We start from the raw sequence: 26,993 nt of genomic DNA, 5'->3' as shown, positions 1-26,993 counted from the left end.
GAATTGGGTGCAGCCTGCAATATCCAATCATATAAGGCTATTGAGAAGCTGTGTGCTTGTTTTATGATTTATAATAATTTTATAGTCTGCTATGTGCAGAGATCATATTGTTCCTGGCAGTTAAACACAATACCATAATTTAGAGAAGGAAGATTTAGGGTTTCTAACATTTTCAGTTAGATAAATTCAGACACCATGGATTCCCATTGAGGCTAGGTCTACAGATTTATTTAAGTCCCGTCAATGTCCATTACTGTATTCCCAACTATCTTTTGTCCCCCTCTATCTTTCTCTAAAAGGATCTATTGACCATTTCCTTTGCTTACTATTCATTGGATTCAGTCCTTTGAATCTCAGCATGAGCGAACAGATTTAGGTGAATTTTTCTCACCAAAATCAAAAATGTATTGTCACGTTCTGATATATTGACATTGTCTTGTGTGGAAAAATGTCTATGGATTATAATTTTGTTTATTTTCCTATTTATTTATTCATATTCTTTGAGAAATTCTTTTTGTCTTTAATTTTGATTCTATTTAAATATTGTCTTTCATTCACATAATTTATTATTAAGTCACTATGTTAGAAACAAAATCTTTTATTCTACAAAGATCATTGAGCATATGCCATGCCCAGTGCTTGCTACTTAATGCTTGAGGGCACAAAGATGAAAAATACAACCTCTCTGTATCTATGAGTTTGTTTCTGATAGTTGCCAGAGGAGTGGGGGTGGGGAATGGGTGGGAAAGGGGAAGTAGATTTAAAAATACAAGCTTCCAGTTATAAAATAATTTATGGGTATGTAATGTACAGCCACAGAGAATATAGTCAATAACATAGTAATAATTTTGTATGGGGACAGATGGTTACTAGACTTACTTTGGTGATCACTTTTAAGGTATATAAATGTTGAATTACTATGTTGTATATCTAAAACTAATATAATATTTTGTCAACTATAATTAAAAATAAATTTAAAAAATAAATAAAATAGGACAATAATTTTTAAATAAAATAAAAATGTAACTCCTGCCCTTGAGGAACTTATGATCTAGTGAGAAAGCAAGCATATAAGGAAATAATTCAGATTTATTATGTATCAGTTAGGAGTAGGTTTCACTGCAAATAACATTGACTTAATAAAATAGAAAATCTCTATCTGTCCAGGGCTGCCATGGTAGGTTTGCCACCAAAGACTTCAGGACTCACCCTACTTCTAGCTAACCACTCTATAATCTCTAGGGTGTATCCTTAGCCTCATGTTCCAAAAGAGTTGTTAGAGCTCCAGAAATCATAAGTGCATTCCACGCAGCAGGATGGAGGAAGAACTATGAAGAAAAAAAAAAGGCATACACAAGTTATCTTTTAAGCAAGGTTCCTAGTACTCTTAGGATTATTATTATTTTTTCTTTAATAGAAAGACAATTCCTAATTTTATTTGAGCCAATGGCTGCTGACTAGTGAGAATACATTTTTCAATGTGGTCATATGACTAAGTTCTGGCCATGAGATGTAAACAGATGTATTGATTGACAGTTCTAAGAAATAACTGCTCCCTCCTGCCAGCCTGATTGCCCCCTAGCTGCTCCCCACTGCCAGCCTGATCTCCCCTAACTGCCTCTGCCTCAGCCCTTGCCACCATGGCTTTATCCAGAAGGACGTCTGGAATATGTCTGGAAGATGTTTGGTCTAATTAGCATATTACCCTTTTATTAGTATAGATAGGTGCTCTCAGTCTCACTGGTCAGGGATTAACTCAAGTCTGTTACCCTCAATATGGAAATCTCCACAACTACTTTTTTTTTTAAATATATTTTATTGATTTTACAGAGAGGAAGGGAGAGGGATAGAGAGTTAGAAACATTGATGAGAGAGAAACATTGATCAGCTGCCTCCTGCACGCCTCCTTCACACCTCCTACTGGGGATGTGCCCACAACCAAGGTACATGCCCTTGACCGGAATCGAACCTGGGACTCTTTAGATGCTCGATCCACTGAGCCAAACCAGTTAGGGTTCCACAACTACTTTTAAAGAGAAGGCCATCTCCTAGTTATCAATATTTAATAGGGTGGAAAAGAGTGGATTCTTTTGCTCCCTTTAGAGGAATGATATATTTAGAGGATTGTAAATATCCATGTTTTTAAAGCTGTTCTATGCTATATAAACAAATGCCTTGGTTTCATTTATTCCTCAGGTTATAAACCATCTATGCATTTTACTAGTGACATTTAGTTCTTATTATCGCACTTTCTCAAATTTGTTGTTTCTGTTCCCTTGAATGATTGCTTCTTTTTTTTTTCTTTCTTTTTTTTTAATGTGTCCACCCTCTATGGCTTTCTGTCAGCTCCTTACCTAGAGGAAAACCTGTGCTTCACTCCGGAACACACTGAAGCAACTGCTCTCAGTGTCCTCAGCCCATTGCCCAATCTAAATGGGAAGAGAGAAGGAAGCTGATATGGACTGAACTGTGTCCCCCCAAAACTCATATGTTGAAGCCCTAAACACTATATGGGACTGTATTTGGAAATAGGCTTTGAAGAAGGCATCAGGATAAATGAAGTTATAGGTGTGAGGCATTAATCTGGTAGGAGCAGTATTCATTTTTTTTTTAATATATTTTATTGATTTTTCTACAGAGAGGAAGGGAGAGGGATAGAAAGTTAGAAACATCAATGAGAGAGAAGCATCGATCAGCTGCCTCCTGCACACCCCTCACTGGGGATGTGCCCACAACCAAGGTACATGCCCTTGACCGGAATCAAACCCGGGACTCTTCAGTCCCCAGGCCGACGTTCTATCCAGTGAGCCAAACTGGCTAGGGCAGGACCAGTATTCTTTTTTTTATATAAATATATATTTTATTGATTTTTTACAGAGAGGAAGGGAGAGAGATAGAGAGTGAGAAACATCGATGAGAGAGAAACATCGATCAGCTGCCTCCTGCACATCTCCTACTGGGGATATGCCCGCAACCAGGTACATGCCCTTGACCGGAATCGAACCTGGGACCTTTCAGTCTGCAGGCCGACGCTCTATCCACTGAGCCAGACCGGTTTCGGCGAGTATTCTTATAAGAAAAGAGACACTAGGAGTGTCGGTGCACAATGAAAAGGCCATGTGAGTACCAGAAGAAAGGTGGCCATCTGCAAGCCAGGGAGAGGGCCCTCACTGGAGACTAACTATGCTGGCAACTTGATCCTGGACTTCCAGCCTCCAAAGCTGAGAACATCAATGTTTGTTGTTTAAGCCATCCAGTCTGTGGTACTTGGTTATGGCTGACTAATACAGAATCCAACTCTTTAAATCAGAGACCACAACAAGTGTAGCATCATGCCTAACCAATACATGAAAGTAACTTTTCCTATTGTGGTAAAATATACATAACATAACATTTACTATTTTTACCATTGTGAGTGTACAGTTCAGTGACGCTAAGTGCATTAGCATTGTGCAACCACCACCACCCTCCACCTCCAGAACTTTTTCATCATCCTAAACTGAAACTCAACTCCCGTTAAACCATGAATTACCATTCTCCCCTCCCCACAGCCCTGGTAACCACCATCCTACTTTCTGTCTCTATGAATTTGACTATTCTAGTTACCTCACATAAATGGAATTACACAGTAATTGTTTTCTGTGTCTGGATTATTTTACTTAGCATAATGTCTCCCAGGATCATTCATGTTGTAATATGTATCATAACTTCCTTCTTTTTTTTTTAAAAAAAAAAAAGCTGAATGATATTTCATTGTATTCATATACCACACTGTGTTACCCATTCAGCAAATCACTTATATTTGTTAACTCCTTTCTCTTACTTAGATAAATTCTTTGCCAGGTTACACTTTTTCTTGTTCCTGGAAATCTATTATCATCCATCCCAGACATATGAGCTGTGAGGTGATTTTACATACTCAGCATTCCCCACAAAGGGCAAAAATCTGAAGGCATTTGTGTTATCATAACTGGGGGTGCTGTCTAGTCATGCGCCAGTCATGATAACACAAATGTCCCCAGAGATGTTGTTGCGCATCTCACAATGCACAGGACAGCAGAAAATGGTTTAGCCCAGCCCAGGGTGTCATCATGCCAAGGTTGAGAAATCCTGTCTAGAAGGTCCATATTTAAAATGGGATTCAACGGGATTATTGAATGCTTCAACCTACCTGTTTCTTTGCTTCATGATTCCTTCATGGGAATCATGAATAGTCCACAATCATTTTTGAATATTCCACACCAGCCAAGAAACAGTGCATCCTCTCTGTAAACCAACTCATCTTTCACTTACTTGATGCTCCTTGCCTTCTCCCCTCACAGCAGATCTGTACCCTATGCCTTCTTGGCAACCTCCCATCACTCTCTAGTCCCCTGCTGATAATCTTAAATTTCAAACATTGTCCAGATTGGACTGACTGGCCAGCTGCTTCAACTGTTACTAACACAGACTTCTTTCACCCTCTGAGCTTCAGCTATGTCTACCAGGACAAGACCTACCTTCGGGTCATCTTCATTGTTTTCTCTCAATCCAGTTGCTGGGCTCCACACCTTGTTCTCACAAAGCTGTTTGAACCTACTATAAATGTATGTTTTCTACTTTTAATTAGGCCTTCTTGCTGTGCCACTATGATTTCCTTAATGTTTTGTGCCTCTGTTTTTTTCCTAACACATAATCTATAATGACTATCCCCACCATGTTTATTTTTTCTTTAAGCTCCCAATTCTCCATATCTCTTCTAGATAAATGATTTTACTTTCAATTTGTTTACAAAACAGGTCAAGAGCCATGAGAACTGCACTCCATCTTCTTCTTCTCCCTTTCTAAATAACTGTTTTCCTTATCTTATGTCTCTCCAGTCTTTATCACAGCAGGGACTTATTTCTCTTTGCCTACACACACAAAGCAAAAGTCCTAATTCTTTCACTGCCAAATTTCTCAATGATTACTACTTATTCATGTCCATAACTAGGTACAAACGTCTAGAATTATTTATAATTATAGACTTCCTGGCTAGCTTAGTCTGGCTTCTGTCTCTACCCACTAAAGAGAAATTGCACCAATAGGCATCAGTGAATTTCTCATTCCCCAATTATGTTTATCCTGTATTTACAGTGACCTCTCAATAGCATTTGACATGGATGACATATTCACTTTTAAATTTTGAGCTATTTATTTAAGTTCTGTGATTTTAAATTACCTTGGTTCAATTGTAACCTCTTTGACTCTTACTTCTCTATGTCTTTATTAACTTATTAACTTTTGTTCTCTTCTTCCTTCTAGTTTCTTCATAAATATTAATATTTCCCTAAGCTAATTCTTTCATCTCTGACTGGTTTGTTCCTATATTTTCTTCACTAATAAAATCACCCACAAGCAACATCTCTCACTCTAAGACATTTAAAAAAAAAGTTTCACTTCTACTTTATTATGAAATTAAATTCAACCTTTTCATCCCTACTTAAATATCCCTTCTCTCTCTTTACTTCTATTAATGTCACCCTCATTCTCTCCATCTCCCACACTGGAAGCTCTGAATCCTCTCTTTTTGTTCTTTAGGGCCAAGAAGTCATTCACCAACCCTTGTCCAGTCTTCATCCAGTCTCTGTCTCTGTCTGACTGTCTCTCTATGCCCTCCCCCTCTCTCTATATATATATGTGTGTGTGTGTGTGTGTGTGTGTGTATATATATATATATATATCCATCCTATATAATAAAAGCCTAATATGCAAATTAACCAACCTGCAGAATGACCAGTTGCTATGATGCGCACTGACCACCAGAGGGCAGATGCTCAACACAGGCGCTGCCCCCAGCCCACAGGCCCCAGGCCAGCCAAGGCGAGTGCCAGTGGAAGGGGAGGTCTGATCACCCCACTGGTCAGCCCGCAGAGAGAGGCGACCAGCGGCAGTGGCAGTGGGTGGGGCCAGCGAGTGGGCGGTGCCAGGACGGCCAAGGCGGGTGCCAACAGGGGCCCCCAATTGCCCCACCAGTCCCCCACAGATTGACTCTGGTCTCCGGCCAGGTCTAGGTACCCTACCTATGCACGAATTTCGTGCAACGGGCCTCCAGTATATATATCACTTTTTACTTCATGGTACATTTAAACTCTCTTAACTAGTTTTCTTGCTACTATTTTTATCCTCCATTTTTATGCATTGCTTTATGTATCACATCCCTTGCCCTTGTCTAGTTAGCTATGAGATGGATTGGGTTGGGAAAAGCTGAGCCAGGTGGAGACAGAATATTCATTAATCTAAGCATCTAGCTATGGAAATATGATCAAGTCTGAATTTTCTAGCAGTAGGTACTTAGAAATGTGAGTCTGGAGAGTTGAGTGGCAAACAGAATACAGAAGGTAAGTCAAGTGTGTGTGGTGTGTGCATGCCATTCATAGAAAAGCCCAGGACTATCCACAATAGTAAGCATGGTGGGAGCAGGGACTAGCTGCATCTGTATCCCTGGAAACCAGCAGGTTCAAGCAGGTGGGCAGTGAGCTTTGGGAAGATACTGCAGCAGACACAAAAAGTTGATTTATGCACAGATTGGGGCTTGTTGGCAGACAGCCTAAACTCCAGTTAAGCTAAGACATATGAGAGGTAGCCTGGAAACACAAAATACAATACACTTCAGGGATGTGTTTACCAATGTCAAAACTGGAACTAGAGCAAGATTGGATGGTGAGCAAATGAACTACTGAATTAGGACTACCACCAATCCCCCTGCCTGAGACCATGCTGGGCAAGGCTGATCCAACAGTCACCATTAGACAGTGGTCATTATTTGGAAAGAAGTGGGAAACTAACAACAATAACATAAGCATTGCATCTACTCCTCTCCTATAGGATAGTAATCAAATCCCTTTAGGATAGTAATCAAATCCCATTTCAAAAGGAACCCCCAGAATATAGATTATCTTTTTAATCTTGGATTCCAAGATTTTCCTTCACAAAAGCCCTATTTCAGTCAATCCTTTAAACTTTCAAATATACATTTTAACTTTCCATTATCCTTACTCTCTCTCTGACCTATCCCAACACTATCCACCATTTAAAAATCAGTGTTTCCACTCCTTTCCTAATGAGGCCTTTCTTGATCAAACATTGCCCATGGTATTTCTCTAATCTAAACTCCCAAAGCAACTATTATCTAAATAATTTATTTCTCAGTTAATCATGAATGTATTACATTAAGGTGATCACTTGCCCATTGTTTCGAGGGTATCTTTAACTTCTCGTGTGATTATATCTGCATCCCCCAGTTAGATTGGAAGATCCTTGAGAACAAGAAACAGATATCATTTTTGTCTTTGTATGTCCCACAGCTCTTAAAATAGGGTTGTTAACCTAATAAGTAATTGCTAAATATTTGTAGTTCTGATTTCATTGACACCACCTCCTTCAAAATACTAAAGCCCAAGAAAGATTAATTTTTTCCTGTGTTCATGTTTTAGCCGTATGTTTTATGAATTACTCTAATTTACATTCCTCTTCTGATAAAAGCATTTGCCATAGTAACAGACGTTTCTGGTGATGCTCAATCTTTAGTAATAAGCAGGATGCAGATTTCTTGGCGGAAGCTAAAATGCATACACTGACAATTAAAAAGCCAATATGTTGGGGAAATATACCAAATGATTATTTTTCTTTTGTTTTTCCTCTGAGTCTTTATTTAAAGGTCTTTTGCAAAAGATAAATATTGTCACTCATTTACTGTGTATTTCAAATTGCTCAAGGTTTTAGGGCCTTGATTTACATGTTTGTTTTTTACATAAATCCAAGAACTTTGAACAACTGAATCTACTAGGTCTGGCAAGAATACCCTACAGCTTGATATAAATTCTTTTTTTCTTCCCTTCAAGATGAGAAGGCCAAGATGGAATGAGGCTCAGGGGGAGACAGAACTGTAGACAGATTAAGCCTACATTTTTTTCTTAATAAAGTACTTCATGGGAGTTAGAGTACCCTGTCTTGGCCTCTGCTCCCCAAATTCTAGAGAGACTTGGTAATTGTGAAATAGTGTACTTGTCTAGCTAAGCCATGTGTCAATCACAGATTTCATTGAAAGAGAGTTTAAGAAGTTGCCCTGATCTCTGTTGGCCTGCCTCCCAAGATCTCTCTTATTGTGCAGAAGTTTGTTCCTCTGAACACGTGAGCCCCTGTGGATTCCCCTGCTTGTCCCACCCTCCATAGTGGGCAATGGTGCAGCCTCCAGAACACCAGAGGAAGTGTATCTCATCAACACAGTCTTGCTTTCTTCACTGCTATGAGGTCAGACAAACTAAGTAGCTCTGATTGTCCCCCAAGAAAGTCTGCCTTCAAAGGCTAAACTTCCTGGGGGAACTTAATTATGAGAAGCAGCCATGTTCCTTTTGGCTTTTTTTAAATAAGCTGAGCTCCTTGCTGGTGGAGAAAAACAAGAACATATTGACAGATTGATTTCTTTTCATATACTGATTTCCATCATAAGCATAAAGTCTGTGCTGCTCAGAAGCAGGAAAAAAAAAACCACAGGCTACCAATTTGGCATATTTCATTTTCATATTTTCAGGGCTCATGTCACGTTCAAAAAGGATGCAGTCTGACCAGGGTTGAGGAGAGAGGGCAAGAGCCTCACCTTTTCCTTCCAGGTCATTATTTTTCACACTGACAGTCACCTACTTTTTCTCACCTCTTTATATTATTGAATTGATTTGGAGTTTCTATCTTTCCCCACCAATCATTTCGTTTTCGTTAGGGTCATTGCATTTGCAAACTTTTAGGTTTTATACACTGTGGGCATCATTTATTGAAATGAACTACTCTTTGGGAGAAATGAGGCCAAGTTAGGTTATGCAAAAATAAAAATTCTCATTTTTTGTTGGTATATTCATGATTCCTTCACCCCACCCAGGTATCTCAATATCAGGAGTCTTCATAACTAATTACATGATCATTGCAATGAATTAAAATTGTGCAATTGGTTCCCACAAACACCAAACACATTATTTTTTTGTTTGTTTGTTTTAATCCAATGTTTTTTACTATTATTGCCAACACTTCTGAATGCTCTGTTTACAGGTTAGCGGATCCAGCTCAAGTCTCTGTAAATGAGTCTGGATCGACCCCTCTAAGTCAGAAAATAAGAAGATCTCTAATTTCCTGATGTTTCCAGATATTTTTCTCTACATCAAAAATGATTGCCTCCGGAGGACAATTGCACTGTCAGACTTCTGAATCATGTCACACAAAATGTGAATTGGTGCCTGGCAACTTACAGAACACTTTAGCCCTAAAATGTTCCCATTTTTTTTAAAGGAAGATTCCACAAAGACATTAAACATATTTGTAAAATGTAACATTTTTTGCTCAGTTTCATTTTATGGGATAAATTTCTGGAAAAAATCAATTTATTAGAACCTATAAATTTTCCTTCTTGCCTCTACATAGGAGAATGTTGATTGTTATAATAGAGTTGAAACATTTGTAGGCATCGGGAGGGTTCCTGGTGATTAGATCCTCCACTGAAATCCTGGCTGGTCAAGGAGAGTGCCCAGATGTTAGAATGCCCAGTCACACAGTGATGTACAAGCATGGAATGGCGAACAGATCTCTGATGCTCAGGCAGGTTATCAGCTGAAGTTAAGACTTTTAAAGTAGAAGGCACCACTTTATTTGAACCCTCTGAAAGCCCACCCTGCTGAAGCAGGAAAGCTTCCCCAGGCAAGGGCTTATACTGTGGCTGGGCTGATGTCTTAGGGAAACAGACGTTGGGGTACAGCAAGTGGCACCATATAAATATCCCCCAAATAAGCCTTAGGTAAATTTTTCCAAAGCTCCTTGAGACAGAGAGCTATAATAAACTAAGAAACTAAATTAAATATGTGTTTCATTAAAACAGCATAGTTAGGAAAGGAATAAGCCAGTAAATAAAAGCTACTTAGGAATTAGGATGCTGGGGGGATAAGGTCTCTGAGACATTTGGGACAGAGCAGCAGCAAGGTATCTATTGGTCTACAGAAGTGCCAATGAGCAGGACTAGGTAGGCAAGGTCTGGAGGAGCCATAGGGCCCAGCCCTGGCAGACATAGAGGGAAGCTGCTCTACATAACCAGGAGGACCCAGGAGCATCTGGATCCAGGGCCCAAGATGAACACTACCTTCTGTGGATGAGCCATTTCACTGAGTGACTGGCTGACTTACCCCAAAGGGACCTTCTGGATGGAGAGGCCCCACCTCTCCTAAACCTAGGCCTTCTGTGTCCAACATTATGTCACAGTAATATCATCAATTGTCTATCATCCCAGGGTTAATAATGAGAGAAAAATGCCTCCAAATCTTTAAAAAAATTTTAGTACAATTGGGAATGAAGCGGTAAGTGTGACAGAAATGGCAACATCTCCACTGAGACTTTTACAGATGTCTGAAAATTGACAATTAGATAGCAGAATACTTTATCTTCTTCCTTCAACCTGGTTTCACCCAGTCTTTCTCATCTTAGTCAATGGCACCTCCATCTATGCAGAAACCCAGGAACTGCCCTCCCTCTGTTAACCCTTTCCAGCCTAGCACCACCATCCCTTTCTCTCCGCTCCCACCATGACTGCCCTCCCCCATCTCTCCAATTGACTCTGACAACCTCTTTCCTGTCACCTGGCTTGATGCTTGTCCCTCCACAATGTGTCAGCCCATAGGAAGTGCACTTGGGCTTATCTGCAAGCTCTATGGCACATCTGCCTCATTGCCACCACCTAGACAGAGACCTACCCCCATGTCACCCAGACATCACGGTAGCCTGCGGCCTCACCTTCTCAGCACTCGGCAGTGGGATACTTTATAAAGTGAAAATCAGGTCATATGACTGCACTACTTAAAATCCTTCCCATGGCCCTGACGAAGCTGTTGCCACTCAGCCATTATATTAGTTTCCTGGAGCTGCCATACAAAAGTACCACAAATGAAGTGACTGAGAGAACAGCAATGTATTCTTTCACAGTCCTGGAGGCTAGAAGTTCAAAATCTACATGTTGGCAGGCCAGTGCTCCCTCAGAAACCTGTAGGGAAGAATCAACCCTTGCCCCTTCCAGCTTCTGATGGCTACTGGCCATCCTTGGGGTTCCTTGGCTTCTATCAGCTTCATTCCAATCTCTGTCTCTATCTTCACATGGTCTTCTTCCCTGTTGTGTGTTGGTGTCCAAATTTCCCTCTTTGTATAAGGATGCCAGTCCTTTGATTAGGTTTCACCCTAACTCACTTCGTTTACTTCAGCAAAGACTATTTCCAAGTAAGGCCATATTCATAAGTTCTGGGTAGACATGAATTTCTGGGGCACTGTTTCAAATTCAGAGTCACATCTGAACTTTCCTCCCTGATGTCTCCGTGCCCTGGGCCCCTCTCACTTCCCCTGTGCTCATTGCCTCCTCTGGAGAGGCCTGTAGATTCCTCATGGCAGGGTTCTTCTCATCGGTCAGATTTCAACTTAGATAGCTCTTACACAGATAAGATTTTCCAGTCACATTTAAAAAGGTCCTAATATTTTTTAATTGATATTTGACTTGATATTTTCTCTTTATTTCCCAATTGGAATGCCATATCCCTGGAGGTAAACTCCTGTCTGTCTCCCCCATCTGGGCTCAGTGCCAGTGGGTGAGCATCTCCCGGATGGACATATTAACTACTAAATATCTTCGTCTTCTTGTCAACCCATTCCTGGAACAAAGAGAGGCAATGCTGCAAAGTTTGTACCCTGATTTCATTTTAGTTGTGTGTCTGTGCTTCAGGCGTCCCTGTGTGCTATCTCTTTACACTGGTGTCCCAAAAACTTTTTCAAAAAGCTCGAGGAGCTTTTTTTTGACATCTCTTTCCTAACCTCTACCCATGACATTTTAATGTCATAGATATATCTATGTGTACTATGGTCATCAAAGGCCCACAACTTTGTGAAACCTAAGGATTTTTGTCTACCAAAAATTAGTTTTCACCCCTTGGGGACAATATTGCCCTGTTGAGAATATATGCTCCACACTGTCACTGATTTCCCCATTCCATTTTTTAAAAAGAGGTGCATGGAGATCAACTACAGCTTTTGAATTTGTTTTTCCTATTTCCAAATGAAGTCGTTCTCAATGAATGATCTTCGTTATCTTAAAACTTTGTGAGATTAGTATGGCATTTCCATGTGTATAGAAATTCCAACCTCTTCCCATGGATGACTGAAGGGTTTTGAAATGTGATGCTGGCTGATCACATCTTCCCTTTGACGTTAGTTGAGGATTGAATGAGGGAGGTGAGAGGACAGGAAATGTGATGTTGAATGGGTGCCAAGTGACAAGTACTGTCAGGCATTTTATATGATGAGTAGGAAAAGAAATTTACTATTTAATTTTAAAAAATTTAATAAAAAACATTTAAATATCTTAGGTGTTAAAGTAGTGAATAAAATACATATTAATTTTAACAAAAACAAAGGGACCGATAGTGTCTTAACACTCCCTTAACATAGGAACCTTTCTGAACTTTTGCAGAAGGAAGCAAAAGTTTGTTTGTTTCTTAGTTGTTTCTGTGAAGTTAGCCCCCAGGCACAGAGTATTTTCCCTACTGATACGCAGTCTACCTTTGGTTGATGTCTCCACAGTCTGTGTTTGGCACCAGCATTTGAGAGTGGGCCATATGCCAGTCCAGCAGATGGCCGTAACGATAAGCATATGTCCAGGAACAGGTATGTGCACTGCCTTTGAGCATTAATCAAAACCCTCCGTCTCTTGTAAGTTGCAGATGTGGTTCTTACAGCTCATCCTCCTGTGAGAGGTGAGTGAATGTGCCCTCTCAACCTGTGCCCAGAGCTGGCTTAGCAATGTGAAGATCAGAGCAAAACCCTTCAGCTGTGGATTTGTGGTCCCTGCAAACCCAGCTGGAAGAAGAGGCTCTCAATGGTACCTCCTCCAGACCACTCTTCCCAGCAGATGCCCGCCAGCTGCAGGTGAGGTTCTGCAGCTGTTGGCAATCAGCACTGCCACCAAAGGGTCAGACTCATGGGCCATGCATGGTGGAGCCTTCCTCAGATGCTTTCCAGCTGGAATACCTGGTGGATCTCATGGATACATGGCAGCCAGTACCCATTTGGGCTGGCCTGTCACTACACTTTCTCACCTCCAACAGGTGAGACAAGCGTCTTCAGCTTGCATTTCAGATCCTCTCCCACCGTGAAGATGCAAACTAGCCAAGAAGGCAGATTTGTTTCTATTTTGGACCACTCACTTGGATGTATTTACACTCTTGTGAATTGATTCTGTAAGATTGGACTTTCCTGTATTCATTGGCTGGATTAAATGCCCCCTTCCTGATGCTTGGTCAGAAAAAAGAGACAAAGCTCACAGGCAGAAGTTGGAGTGCAAGCTCTGCCGCCAGCTGCACGACCTTCAGCAATGTCTGATTTGACTTTCTATTTCCAATACTGTGCAGAGCTATGTATGTGGAAGCTGCCCAATAAGTGCTTGCTGAAGAAATGAATGAATGAAGCTTTCAAAACTATCCTACATTACCCCCTAGTAAGTTCAGGACTGACTGTTTCTACCTTTTTTTTTTTTTTTTTTTTTTTAACAAAAAGTAGAAGTAAAAACATTGGCTAAGAATGAGGGCTATGGGTTAAGGTAATACTCTTATTGTGTTCTCATAGCAATTGTGTGAGGAAGGCAAGCATACATTATACCACATTAATATAAAATAAATGGTGACCTTTAGAGTTTCACCCATTCATTTACTTAACAGTGTGCTCAAGGGAAGGGACTATACAATGAGCTAGATAGGCAAGGTTAAGTGCAGCAACTCCAGGTCTACGTTATTGCAGGGATGAAGTTGGGGTGGTGGGTGAAGGCCTGGGAGGGCCTTGTTTTTATTTAACCTGTGGGATGAGAATCATTGTCTTCAGCTTGAAGGCTTGGGGAAAAACATTGAGTGGTGAAATAACAGGGAAATTCTTACTGTGCATCCTGCTACATGAATGGCAAGGCCATGTGATTTGGAGAATTGGTAAGTATTAAATATAAAGCCATAAATTTCATTTTCCCAAATTTTACTCTTTATAACTGGAGTCAGCCAACTTTTTCTAAAAAGGTCTAATAGTATATATTTTCAGTTTTGCAGACCATACAGTCTCTCTCCCAACTATTCACTTTGCTTTTATAGCATGAAAGCAGCCATAGATATCACATAAACAAATGATTATGGCTGTGTTCCAATAAAACTTTATTTATGAAAACAGATGGCTGGCCACATCAAGCCCATGGGCCTCTGTCTGCTTACTCTTGGTTTATAGCATTGAAACAAAGCTGTCATGATAAACAGAATTTTCATCTATAAAATATGACTTAGGAGAATTTGTATATTATACATGATATATGCCCTTAAAAATATAAGCTCTAAAGTATGATTTTAGAACATGGGTTTTCACTTTGAAGTGAAGAGGGTCTTTGATTCCCTTAAAAATTATAAGGAAAATTTTGTGTAACTATTTTTCTAGAGGCCCAATCCATAACTGCCAGGACATTCTCAAAGTGTTTAATAAAAAGACTAAAAACTAGTTTGAAATTTATGTTTATTAGTTTGAAAGTAAACATCATTCTCAAAATGGACAATTTCCCATTTCCTTTCTAATAACAATTTTACCAGTTGCTATATCAAACTCTAATCCAGACAAGCATGTGTTAAACCCCTAGTAATCACCTTTTCTAAAGTATTTGATTTCTTCAGTCATATTTCTAGACATAAAAACCTCAGATATAGAGGCAGGGGAAGGGAAAAGAAAGCAGTTTTTAGCCACAAAACAAAGTTGTCAATTACTTCTTTCATAATATCAACACTCATCAAACCTTTTAACTCTGCCCATCAACTACAATTCCCTCAGGGTCTCATGAAACCAGGGATATTCCCAGGAGGATCAATTTCTTTTAGACAGGTCAAACAGGAAATAAAACAAGATTACTCACAGGTAGGGGAATGTTCTTAGAAATTCCTTTTTACTATTGTTTGTTTTTTACTGAACATGCCAAAAACCACACCTTGTAACCCTGGGAAATTCATTTTTCTCAGGTATGTAAAGGTGTCTCAAAACTCCAAACTGTGGTTTTCTACAGATGGCAACTGGGGCATTGGAAGCTCATAGAAAGTTTTTAATAAAACAGAAACCAGCATTGTGCACATAATTGCCTCAACAGGAAAAATAAAACAAAATCAAGTGCTACATGACTGCCAAGGAAGCATAGAGTAAAGGGAAGACTCAAGGCCTATAAGATAAGTAAAGATTTTCAAGAAAGATAATTAAAAGCTGTAAGTATTTTGATTCATCACACAAAAAAGGAGATAGGGTTGAAGAATCTATTTCTCAAAACCTTATAAAGTTTAAAAAGATTGCCAAACCCAGACTAGCCAACAAAATATCAAAGAAGAAAAAAGTTGAAAGACTGATAATACCAACTTTAAGACTTACAATGAAGCTACAGTAATTAAGACAGTGTGGTGTTGGCAAAGGAGTAGGTGAACAGAATAGATAACTCAAAAGTAGATCCACACAAATATAGCCAAATGATTGTTGACAAAAAGGCAAAGAAAAATCAATTAAAAAAGGCTAGTCTTTTTTAACAAAGAATGCTAGAACAAATGGACATTCACATGCAAAAAACAAATCTAGACCTTTCACAAAATTTAACTCAAAATATATCACAGAACTAAATATAAACTGCAAAACTATAAAATTTCTAGAAGATATAGGAGAAAATCCAGATAATTTTGGATTTGTTTATGACTTTTTATATATAATTTTAAAAGCATGACCCATTAAAGAAATAATCGATAGGTTGAACTTTATTAAAAGTTCTCTACAAAAGACATTGTCGAGAAAATGAGAAGATAAGCCACAGCAGACTGTGAGAAAATATCTGCAAATGACATATCTGATAAAAGACTGTTAACCAAAATATACAAAGAACTCTTAAAACTCAACAATATGAAAATGAACAACCCAACTTAAATGATGGACATAAGATCTGAATAGACACTTTACCAATTATATATAGTGGCAACTAAGCCTATGAAAAGATATTCAACATCATATGTCATTAGAAAATTGCAAATTAAAACAACAATGAGAGATCACTATACACCTGTTAGAATGGCAAAATTACAGAACACTGATAACACCAAATGTTGGTGAGGATGTGAAGCAACAAGAACTTTGAATTATTGCTGACAGAAATGCAAAACAGTACAGCTACTTTGGAAGACAGTTTTGCAGATCTTTATAAAACTAAACATACTTTCACCATATGATCTGGCAACACACTACTTATAATTTACCCAAATGAGTTGAAACCTTATGCCCATACAAAAACCTAGCAGCTCTATTCATAATTGTCACAACATAGAAGCAACCAAGATGTCCTTCACTAGGTGAATGGATAAACTGTGGTACATCCAGACAGTGGAATATTATTCAGCTCTAAAAATAAGTTCACTATTATAACAAAAAGTCATAAAGAAACCTTAAATATATACTAAGTGAAAAAAATCTGAAAAAAGCTACATACTATATGATTCTAATGATGACATTCTTGAGAATGGCAAATCTATGCAAAATGTAAAAAGATCATTGGTTACCAGGGGTTGGAGGGAAGTGAGAAGGAGTGATGAATAGATAAAGCACAAAGAATGTTTAGGACAGTGAAACTATTCTATTTTACATTATAATGATGGATATAGATTATTATACGTTTGTCCAAACCCATAGAATATACACCACCAATAGTAAACCCTCATGTAGAGTATGGACGTTAGATAATTATGATGTGTCAATATAGGTTGATCCAATGCAACACCTGTACCTTTCTGGTGGGGAAGTTGATGGTGGATGTATTAGTCAAGGTACCCCAGAGAAACAAGATAACAAAATCCACAGAATGTATAGAGATAGGGACAGAGATAGAAATAGAGATAGAGATAGAGATAGAGATAGAGATAGAGATAGAGACAGAAATAGAGAGAGAGATTTTAAGGAAGTGACTCACATGATTATGGAAGCTGACAAATCCCAAGGTCTGCAGTCAGCACATTAGAGACCCAAGGGAACAGATGATGTAAGTTCCAGTCCAAAGCCAGCAGACTTGAGGCCCAGCAAAAGCTAATGTCCCAGTTCTCAAGCAGTCAAGCCAAAGGAATTCTCTCTTACTCAGGAAAGGGTCAACCTTTGTTCTAGTCAAGCCTTCAACTGATTGGACGAGGCTCATCCATAAGGAGGGCAATCTGCTTTACTCAGTCTATTGTTTTAATGTTAATCTCATCCAAAGACTCCCTCATAGAAATGCCCAGAGTAATGGCTGACCAAATATCTGAGCACCCCAGGGCTGGGTGAAGTTGACATCACATTGGGTAAATCTGTGCATTTGCGCATTTGTGGGAGCAGGGGATTAAATGGGAATGCTCTGTACCTTTTGTACAATTATTCTGTTAACCTAAAACTGATCTAAAAACTAAAATCTATATTTAAGAAAATATCAGAATTAACAGCACATTTCTCAAAGAAGTGACCTCTGAGTGTAACTATACGAAAAGTGAATGAATCTTACAGAAAAAAATTTCAGTTAAGTGGAATTGATTAACTAGATTTACCAGATTGTTTAAAACTGCCCCCATAGCAGGTATGAACTCACACCCTTATTGCATAATAATAATTATAAATTGGCAATTTAAATTCTCTGATAATTATTCTATTGGTATTATGGATGGGGATTTCTGGGTATAGATGAAAGTAGAGAAATAAATCTTCAGTCAAGATAATTTTGCTACCTCCAGTCTAGAGAACAGGAGAGGGGGGCCTTTATTTTTTTTTAATTTTTATTTTTTCTTAATCCTCACCTGAGGATATTTTTTCCATTGCTTTTCAGAGAGAGTGGCAGGGAGGGAGGGGGAAAGAGAGAAAGACACAGAGAGAAACATCAGTGTGAGAAAGAAACATCAACTAGTTGCCTCCCGCACAAGCTCCAACTGAGGGCAGGGAACAAACCGTAACCCAGGTACATGCCCTTGACATGACCAAGAATGCAACCCAGGACCCTTCAGTGCATGGACCAATACTCTATGCACTGAGCCACACTGGCTAGGGCTATAGCATAGAGCCCACTCACTTCAGAGAACCCAAAGACCTTAAGTGTTTGGGTAACAATGAGAGAAGGTAGCTTTTAGTAACAGTTACACCAGATTTAATGTTGAATCATAGCTCATGAACTCATAATTTGGCAAACTATTGCCTAAGGCTTAAATATGTCCCACAACATGTTTTTTGCAAATAAAGTTTTATTGAAACACTGCCTAGGCCAATTGTTTACTTATTATCTGTGGCAGCTTTTTGTGCAACAATAGCAACTACAACAGAAAGCATTGGAAACAAAGCCCAAGACATTTACTATCTATAAATAAATTTCGATTACAGAATATAGATAAATATCAGATTGCTTCCCTAATTTTAGTAATATTTCTGAGGCATGTAAAGATACAAAAATAAATGAAGAAAAATAGAAAGTGATAAGTGCATTGTAAACAGGTAGATGGGGGTCTAAAGTGCAGATATCAACTAATTCAGAGGCTGAGCAATAATTAGATCTTTCACTTTAAGCTTCTCAGGAAGAGCTTAAAAGAGGAAAGAGAGTGAGAGAGTGGGGTGGGGAGAGAGAGAGAGAGAGAGGTTAAATGAATACTTCCTTAAAGCATTTGTGAGAGGAAAATATTTTTAAAAATCTTTGAATGTCTGCTCTTTGCACAGGTTGTATGTCTCCTCTCTTGGATAGCTTCCAGATCTGAGTACCATGAAGGCATTAACTTAGAGTAAATCCAAATTACAGAGGCGCAGGGACCAGTCTGGGTTTAAGCCTTGTGACACCAGATCAGAGAGAAATTGTTTATACCCCTGACAGGAAGATCATGCTACATTCAGATGGTGTTCTGGATGAATGGAAGCCAGACACTTCAAAAGGCAAAAGCGGGAATGAAAATATGCACAGGAAACTAACTGAACAGTGGAGCTCCAACCAGCCCTCCAGCCAGGCAGACAAAGGGGAGGGAAAATGAACAAAATGGCAAGCAGTGATTGCAGATGGAGATTCTGCAAAGTCTTGGGCTTTTATTTTTTATCAATTGCACAAAGAAGAAAGATTCCTCTACCCTCTATTCCCCAATGAATATCCGCACTCATAGTTGGGCATGATAGGTCAATAGTCAGGTCTGCTGCCCACAGGGTAAGGCAATAAGAGTTATAATGAATAGCCATTAAGAAGAGCTTATTCCCATGTCCTGTTTCTTTAAAATTTAGGTTGTAATTTGTAAAGATTTAGACTGTAATATGCAAAGTTATAAGGAAATAGCCACACACACTATGTGGCTGCCCTCTCCTTTTCTCAGCCTCAGTTTCATCACCTACAAATTGAAGGGATTTGAATAATAATATTGAACCTTCCCTTCAACTCTTGAGATTTATGGCACTGTTGCAAGACCAATGAGTTCTGACATCCAAATGTTTCCTTTGATCCCATTAGGAATTTCTCTCTGTAGAAAAAGTGACAGAATGGATAGTTAGGGCCCAGGCTCAGATCATTTGGGCAAGATAATTCTGACATTCATAAATATATATTTTGCCCTGGCTGGTGTGGCTCAAATGGTTGGAGCATCACCCCATACACCTGAAATGTGTCCAGTTTGATCCTCAGTCAGGACACATACCCAGGTTGTGGGTTCTATCCCCAGTCAGGGTACCTGTGGAAGGCAACCAATATTTTTCTCTTTCTCTCCCTTCTTCTGTCTAAAAAGAAAAGAAAGAAAGAATAGAGAAGAGAAGAGAGAGAAGAAGAGAAGAGAAGAGAAGAGAAGAGAAGAGAAGAGAAGAGAAGAGAAGAGAAGAGAAGAGAAGAGAAAAATCAGTCATGCTAATAAAAAAGTACATATATAGTTTTTATGTATGTCCTGAAATGCACAGGATTCTCTTATGAATCCAGACTTTGGAAACCACTATTGTAATAGCCAGCTGAGATTCAGCAAAGGCAACTGTGAAGTTCTCAAGGAGAAAATTCAAGTCTAAGGCAAAAAAAAAAAAAAAAAAAAAAAAAAAAAAAAATGGTATTGTTTGGATTGTATTTCCTGCCATAAAGTTGGAGTCATGGTTTTCTTTTCCAAGCCGGAAATGAAGTGTTTCCTTATTGCCAAAAGCCTGAGATAAAGGGTTAAAAGTCCCAGCACTGAAAGTAATTCAGAAAACATTTACTTAGTATTCAACATGTGATAGGCAAGGTGCTAAAACTTTACATGAATTTTCTAATTTAACTTCCACATCAATTCTACAAATAAAAGACTGTAGTTATCGCAACTTTACATGGGAGTAAATGGACTCTCAGGTTAGATCACTCTCCCAAGGTCACACAGTTAAGAAGGACCTTGAACTCAAGAGGTTGGACACCAAGGTCCACATCCTTGACCATTAACACCACATCTGCAGCCCGAAGACATAGGATTTGAATGTCCAGAAATAGTGTCAGAAAGGGACATGCCCAGTTAAATGACAATTTAACTTTCCTTCTCAGAAATGAAATTTGGACTAAGGTAGATCTAAGGTTTATGCACCACAGTCCTAGAAGGCTGAGACCTGGGGCTTATCCTAGGGCCCTGGTCAGCAAACTGCGGCTCGCGAGCCACATGCGGCTCTTTGGCCCCTTGAATGTGGCTCTTCCACAAAATACCACGTGTGGGCGCGCACGTACAGTGCAATTGAAACTTTGTGGCCCATGTGCATTAGTCGGTATTTTGTGGAAGAGCCACACTCAAGGGGCCAAAGAGCCGCATGTGGCTCGCGAGCCGCAGTTTGCTGACCACTGTAGGGGATCCCTACAGCGTGTCACCTGAGCCCTCTCAGAAGAACCAGTTCTAAGCACTGGGTATTTCCTCAGGACACTGGACATCATAAGCAACTGGCTATTTGAAAACTAGCATTTAAAAAATGTTATAAAACATCCCAGTTATAAGGAAAACTCACATGAGATTTGGTAATGGAGCTACATTTAAAATCAAAATGGATTATCTTCACATAAGGAAGACAAAAGTACTGTTTTCCAATTAAATTATAGTTATATGCACGTGCTCTTTCTGCAATTGTTATTTAATCTATCTTTCTGGGTCTCTGATGGTAATACTATGTATAATTTACAAAAGTGCTTTTCCTGTTCAGGAGTACATTTTGCCTTGTATGACCATATTGTGATTTTTTTATTGATGTCTTGAGAACCAATGAAGTTTAATATCCTGCCATTTCACTAAATGTGAATACCTGCTCAGATCCTATCCTATACTTCTGTGTTTTGTTACTGTAGTGCATGTTTACTTATGCCATATTCAATAGTTTGTCATTAAACATGTATCCTTGTTGAGAAAGTTCAGGTATTTATGTATTTTGTTTTCGAAAATTACAAAGTTAAATTTATTAATTAATACATTTTAAAACTTTGTGCTTTGTCTTGAGCTAGTTGTCATAAGTCTTACAATGTCAAAAGTCAGACACTTTTTATACCTGAATTTTTTTTTTAAATATATTTGATTGATTTTCTACAGAGAGGAAGGGAGAAAGATAGAGAGCTAGAAACATCAATGAAAGAGAAACATCGATCAGCTGCCTCCTGCACATCTCCCACTGGGGATGTGCCCACAACCCAGGTACATGCCCTTGACCGGAATCGAACCTGGGACCCCTCAGTCCGCAGGCCGACGCTCTACCCACTGAGCCAAACCGGTTTCGGCAATATACCTGAATTTTTAACCATGTAAACTTAACTTTAATAAGACATAACATTGATGATATTCAATCATTTTCACCTACAAAAGTGATCATTTTATGCAGTTTAACCTAATATATTTGGGTGAACAAAGAAAGCAGAAAACTGCAAACATCTTGAAGCTAATGAATAAGAAATATTGGAGTCATATATTATATAGTTGGGCAAATATATTTTTCTACATCAATATGAATGGACATACACATAATGATGCATTGTATACAGACTGCCCATGATATTCTTAGCATGAGGAGTTAAAACCACAATTTGATTGCATATCAGAACTGCCAGGAATTCTTTCAGCCTAAGGAAGCGATCTGATGATAGCAATGTTGTAATAAAGTCTGTGGTGACTTCACTTAAGACACAGTGTTCTGTTCTTGTCAGTTCCTGTTCATCTAAACATAACTCTTGCAATGAGGAAGAGAATGAAAGCAGCAACCTAAATTAACAACATGGCAGGGGGGCGGGGGGCGTAAAGAAATAAACTTAATATGGCTTGCAAATGTTGAAGAAGAATAAGAATGTACCTTCTTAAAAATATGCTGACCAAGTGCTAGAAGGAACCCTCGGACTGTGTGTGTGTGTGTGTGTGTGCAATGTGCATGCACATGTGAATGAGTGCATGTGTGTAAATATGTAACTATGTGTGACTGTAAGGTGTGTGTTAGTGGAGGTGAGTGTGTCTGAGTGTGTGTTTCTATATTCATAGAAGATGAGCCAGAAAGTGCCCATTGATTCAAACTGAACTGGCTTGAACTTGGACACACTGGAATTGTATCAAAGGCATCCCCAGAGATTTTGGAGAGGAAATGAACCAAATCTCTGTTTCCAGTTAGGGCGGAATTAACTCTATAATTGAGTCTGGCAGAGTGACTCGGTAAGCTAGGAATTTTGATAGACGGTGTTTTGTGAGCTAAGCCAGGCTGAAGCTTCAACATAAATGACATGCTTGTTTCCAATTTCAGGGGAAGAGTTAAATTCTAAACCCAGGATGTCTTCATTTTCCTTTTTTCCCTTTTCATCCTTTTGAACTTAAAAATAACATGCAATCAAATGACCAGTGAGGGATTTCTCAATGGAATCTCCCAAAGCAGCAATAGATAACAGGAGAAAGCATATCATGAGTAGAATGCAGGGGAAGGAGTCACCAAGTGTCTGTGTCAAGCTGAAACAGAATTAATCTGGAGCATTACAACTCTTAGCCATGCAGGTCTTGCAGGAACCCTCTTTAGGAATTCCTTCCTGGTGGAAGTCCCCTGGGCCCCAGGTTACTCCAGTGTATTCAGAGAAAGCATAACAATCAAAAGTATCATGGATGGTCAGCTGTCCCTCTGGCCCAATTAGGGTGATGTGAACAGCGCTCTGGAGAGATCAGGGTTGGTTTATGGGACCGCCTCACAGTACACCAGAGACCTAGTCACAGGAAACATTCAAGGCTCCTCTCTTGGTTGAGACTGAAAACTCTAAAATTAAATGTCTTGTTTTGCCTGTTGGCTGCCTCTATGAAAAAGCTGGGTAAATTTTTACCCCTCTAAGACTTTTCCTCTTTGCTAAAAGGGAGATAAGTATAGCAGCTTTGGGGAGGCAAATATAAGAAATGAAATGAAAAAAAAGCTTAGAACCAGGCCTAGCACTTGTGAATATTATTAACAAGTTGCTTTAGGCAGCCATGCATTAAGAATCAGTGGCTGGGAAGCTTGATCAGCTAAAGGCCTTGAAGTCCTTTGTGGGAGGGAGAGCCAACTGGAAGCCGCAGAAGGAGGCTCTGTGGGAGCGAGCGGGAAGAGGAGCAGAACCAGGAAGGAAGAAGTGGTAGTTTGCCACGGACGCCTCCAGAGTAACCCAGAGTACACTGGGCTTCTCCAAAATCCCAAGGAAGAAAAATATGAGATGGCTGCTTTGCACACACTCAAAATTTATCTTCTGCATTTTCTTTTTTTTTTAATATATTTTTTATTGATTATTCTGCATTTTCTTTTAAACTGTATATCTAAAGAGACTTCTGCTAATCCAGACAACAGGAACAAGAAGTTGGTCTATGATGATGTCAAAAGTGGTAAAACTCCCTTCACCAACGGCACCTGTCTTGGCTAGTTTTGATCTAAAAATCCTTCCCCCAGTATAAGCTACAATGCTGAGGAAACTCAAAATGTTGTTGAATGTGTTCTCTGCAAGTTAATTTGTCTCTTACCATACAAAATACCCCCTTCGGTATTACAGTTTCACCTACCAAATCACTCAGTTTCCTTACCCCTATGCATTTCCTACTTGACACCTTTCTCATTCTGCCTCGGCTCTCTCCTTTCCACTGTCCCATCTTTGTAAGCAATGCATACAAGAGAAGATAGCTGTCCATTTTTACTGGTGAGAACCAGAATGAACAAGCACAGAATTTGTCACTGGCTGTGTCAGCAGATGGCTATGGAGTCAATCATCCAAGAGTTGAGTGAGCCACAGGACCATGGCTCATGCTTGAGGCTGCTATGCAATCAGAATCCAAACACTGCATTTCTGCAGGATTTTAAATCTCAAATTTGCAATGTGAAGCTTTGGTTTGTATTTTTAAAAGAATTAAGTCCTATGAAAGCATTTATGTTAAAGATAAAGTAATTTAATTTGACAGAGGAAACAGTCTCAGGAGATTAAGAAGGAAGTGGGCACAGCTTGGCACATTGTCTTTATTCTCTCTTATCTTAAACCCTGTATCAAAAACTGTAAACAAAAGTTTTTCTTTTCATATTTATGTGCATCTGTCCAAGTTGGCGATATCAATATGCCTCGCATGTAGTGATATACATTTGCTTACTGGGATAGACTGGATTAAAAACTGTTCATCTTTCCGGATGGGCTTCTGCAAGCTACAAATTCAGAAATCCTAAAAGCAAATCTTAGTGGAGTAAACACATTTCTCTCTAGCAGTGCTGTCATGGAAGGGAATGCGTTGCTCTGGGACCAGAGCCCATACACTTCACTTCAGCTATAATTTTAGAGCATTACTTTTATATATATATTCCAAACTTACTCACACCAGTTCAGTTTTTATTTTGGTAATGCCTTGCCAACAGTAGGGAAAAAATTGCAACCAGATCTGGTATTTGTCCCTGATGAATGCTGGTACAGATAAACATACCCCCCTTCATGACTAGCTCATATAATTTCTCATTACGGCTTTAAGCAATGATGGCCACAGCTCAGAAACATCACTCACTTGTCTCAGGAGATCAACCCCTGAAGCATGTTCAGTGTTTAACCTTTTCAGTAAGGGCACATTGATAGAATCAAGTTCCATAGAAAATGGAGGAAAATCTTAAAAATATAACATAGTTGTTGTTGTTTTCAGATGACCAGTCTAATCTAGCTATCAAACAACAACTTTATTTGTTCCAAAACAAGCACTGTAGTTTTGAGTCTACTGGTCATGGCTGCAGTTCGTACAATAGTATAATGTGGGACCAGAAGGAGAAGTTGCCCCAGAATCAGTTCAAGTATGGAACAAAGTTAGTTGTTACAAATATAGGAAGTGTGTGCAATGTTGTTTGCATTCCATGGTTTCTACATACCTGTAACCTGCAGTATTTTACAATAATGGTCCTCCAAGCAGGTGTAAATTATAATTAATTTAAAATTAATTTAATTATATATATATATCCAAAATATGAATGTTAAGAATTTATCAAAGATTTAAAACAGAAATTTTACAAAGCTAATTAACATAGTCTTATATAATCATAGGTAAGTACTTAAAAATGAGGATATATTCCACAATTGAATATTGCTGAACTAAAAAAAATAGTGTTGGAAATAGTTATTTGATGATGGAAAATATGTTTCTCAACTAGTATTAAGTGGAAAGAAGAAAATCAGGTTACAATGTCGTATTCAAAGTATGATTTTGTCACTAACAATAATAATAACTGAGATTCTCTCCGGGCAGGGGAGTCATGGGTTGTTTTTCATTCTTTTGGTTATTTGTGTGTTGTGTTTTATCTAGATTGAATGTAAGTGGCTTTTTTTGTAGGAAGAATGTCTTGAGCTTTAAGGAATGCAGCAGCATGCCTGCAGGGTGGACACCGGGCAAGAGGCAGCTTGCTCTGGGGACAGTAGCTTGAGATTTTGCAGTGAGCCCTGAAAACAGGTGTAAGTTGCAAAAAGTTAAAGAAGTTAAAAACAATCTTTCCTTCTGAAAGGATTTCTCAGGAAAGATGTGCTCACATAAATGGGTTTCCTGTCCTCCAGGTAGACATCGCCCAGCCCCAGACCTGTTCTGGGTTGGACCCCTGTTATTTATAACTGGAACCTCTGGCTTCCTGCCTCACCCACCCTTCCAGGCAGGTTAATCCAGCCCCTCACCCATTCTCTTTTCCTTCTTCCTTTCACATCAGGAAAGACAGAAACATTTATTCTAAAAGCTACGAGGGTCTCTTAAAAGTTATTACACAACCAATGATTTTTTCAGAGAAAAAGGTGCCTATTAAAAACAAAAAAGCCTAAATCAACTTATTTAAAAAAATTATTTTTTGCACAAATGACCAACATAGTAATTGTGGTTTTGCTCTTACTGCATCCTGTCATGACCCACGTTGGGAAGAAGAGTAAACAGGCAATGCTTTAACCCTAGTTATCTGAGTACCCTTTCCTAAATGAATGGTCCCACCAGAAAGCCAACATGACTAACCAGACTCAGGCTGCACTCTATGGAGAAATTTAATAAAAGCAACATGTTGCACTCTTTCTTGTACCACCAGAACTCTGCTGGCCTCACCCTCAGGTCCTGCTCCAAGGTATCCATACTCTTAAAAGTAGCCATGTGGCCAGGGCCTGAAGATCCTCACCACTTCCTGTGCCCACTAATCATCTATTTCTTCCTTCAGTGAACATGATGGGCTAGACAGTGGCTGAACAGTGAAGAAAGAAAAGTAAATAATATTCCATTTCTACTTTCAAGGAGTGCTCATGAGGTAGAGGGTAACAGCTGTACAAATAAATAATTGCCATAAAGTTGTGGTTCCTAGAGTCGGGTTTCACAGATCAGTGAACTAAAATGGGGTGAGGGATGGACATGGACAATAAAGAAAAAAAGAGAGAGAGAGACAGATTTAGAGTTGCCAGTTCAGGACAACTTTTAAAATGAGGACAATTTCCTATATCCCTCCTA

Source organism: Myotis myotis, unplaced genomic scaffold, assembly GCF_014108235.1.
Source record: "Myotis myotis isolate mMyoMyo1 unplaced genomic scaffold, mMyoMyo1.p scaffold_m19_p_3, whole genome shotgun sequence".
In the NCBI taxonomy this organism is placed as follows: Eukaryota; Metazoa; Chordata; class Mammalia; order Chiroptera; family Vespertilionidae; genus Myotis; species Myotis myotis.
Note: the sequence above shows the minus strand (reverse complement) of the source record.